Raw genomic sequence first — 2215 nt, 5'->3', positions numbered from 1 at the left:
GCTGCATACTCCTCCCATATAGTGGTGGACATAATAGGTGTGGTCGGGCAATGCTCTCTGAAAAGCCTCCAAGCCTCTCTAGAGTCTTGGCTCAAGAATAACTTATATAGGTCTCGCTCAAACTGGGCCAAGAATGTTCTCTTCTTCCATCGTGTGAGACATCTAAAGAGCATTTGTACCTGTCTGTGGGTAGTGGATCCCAGTGCTCTCTCTCTTTGGAGCCGTGCTTTGGTCTCACGGGACTCATCATCATACGAGCTGTTCCGAGGTGTCACCCCGGTGGAGGCTCTCTGTGTGGGTCATGAGTGGGAAGGCTACACCTGCAACGATGTGTAGGGCCTCATTGAACTGTTGAGTCAACTCCAGTAATGGAACGTCGGGGTCTGCATCATGTAACAATCTAAGGATCTCCGCCTCATAGATATCCTTTGTCTCTTTAGAAAAGAGGCATCTCCGGTGTCAATGAGCTGCATGATGGGTCTGCGTATCAGTGAATTGGAGGTCGATGGTGAATGATAGGTAGGCATGATCCACTGTAACTCCGAGAAGGCATGGGGATATGGAGAGGTCTTGGATGTGAGATATTAGCATCGGTGGGGCAAGAACATAGTCTACTGTGTTGGCACCATGTCGGTGAGGATAACATGTGAAGGCGCCGGATAGGGGGTATCTAGCCATGCCATTGAGAATGGCCAACCTGTGTGCTGTGCCCATCTCCACAAGGTATCTCCCATATTCGATGACTTCCCCCATATCTTGAGATGTCCTCTCTAGTTGTAGCTCTCACACATCCTGCTCTTGTAGCATCTCCTCAGATGCATCAAAGAAAGACACCTGATGGGAGGCTGTCCTGGCATTAAAGTCTCCTAGTAAGATAACCTCTCCCTCCTTCGAGAACTCCCAAATATCCTCATCCAAAGCCACATATGGTGATTGCCCCTTTGGTGGGGCGTATTGGGATGTCATAGGGTGGAAATAGCATATGGCAACATACAAAGTGCGTTTCTCACCACACACTCTCACCCACATGTATTGGGCATGCTCATCTTTGTGTACTGTCTGGATCATCTGTTGTGTTTGGCACCATTTAGTTGGACCCTCCACGCATCCAAGAATTGGGTTTTTGGAAAGCCAAAATCGATAGTTTTTGTAGCCACACGTGAAGGTGGTTTTCCATTTTCTACGTCTTTGGGGCTTTGGTATATGTAAACAATCTGGAATGCATTTTTTTAGATTGTACTTTTTAATGAGCAATGCTATTGTTGGTTTGAGAGGGTGGCTTGATTGGTAGTTTAGCATCATTTATCTTGTAGATGGTTTTACAATGAATGGTTTGCTTGCTTGCCATACTATGGTTTTCTTTAGTCTCATTATCAATTGTATAGTCCAATTGTGACTCTTGTAGCTTGTATGCAATTTTTATTTTTGGTAATTACATCCCCAGAATCCCAAAATAGGAATCCTTGATAATTCCCACACCCTGCAACTTGATGCATTGTGCCTCGAGTTGCTACCAACATAAATACTCTATCTAACCTAAAGGTTAGATTGACCTTTTTGCCATTTGATTGCTAGAGACCTCATCTGATATACAAGTTAGGACCTGACCAATATCTGTTGACCAATATCCGAGCTTGCACATAGCTTCTCATAATGGGGACCTTACAACTTAGAGCACCATATATCAATGGTGGCACCTTATGATGGTGGAGTATTAAGGATATCTAAACCCACCCCCCTCCCCCCAATGTCCACCCACAAGTGAGCTATATTCTCAACCCAACATGGAGTCTTTGAAGATGAACTCAAAGGAGATCCTTCGTAAGAGATTTGGTGAAGATATCCGCTTCATTCTCCTTTGTTAACAAACTCTATCTCATCCTTAATCAAGTCACACACAGTGATATTGGATCTCAATGTGTTTGGAGTGTACATGAAAAACTAGATTTTTGGCAATGGCAATGTAACTTTGATTATCACATCTTAGCATTGTTGGGTCTTTATCTTGTACTCCCATATGTGATAGAATCATTATTAACCATATTGCTTCACATGTAGCAAAACAAGCTGCCTTGTACTGTGCTTGGGTAGAAGATAATGCCACAATTGGTTGCTTTTTATTGATCCAAGAGAATATTTTTGAATCTAAAGAGAAACAATATCTAGAAATTGATCTCTTAGAATCACTAAGTCACAATTTTCCACAAGAGCATTT

At 43.1% G+C, this 2215-nt stretch overlaps 1 pseudogene; it reads right to left on the bottom strand.

Moving 5' to 3' along the window:
* Positions 1-459: 459 nt before the first annotated feature.
* LOC148025003 (uncharacterized) lies at positions 460-1029 on the bottom strand (annotated as a pseudogene).
* Between the last annotated feature and the right edge of the window lie 1186 nt (positions 1030-2215).

The sequence above is a fragment of the Lygodium microphyllum genome, chromosome 15 (assembly GCF_053477565.2).
Source record: "Lygodium microphyllum isolate KBCC chromosome 15, Lygodium_microphyllum_v1.1.10, whole genome shotgun sequence".
In the NCBI taxonomy this organism is placed as follows: Eukaryota; Viridiplantae; Streptophyta; class Polypodiopsida; order Schizaeales; family Lygodiaceae; genus Lygodium; species Lygodium microphyllum.
The sequence above is the reverse complement of the archived record's forward strand: the minus strand, read 5'-3'. Positions and strand labels throughout refer to the sequence as shown.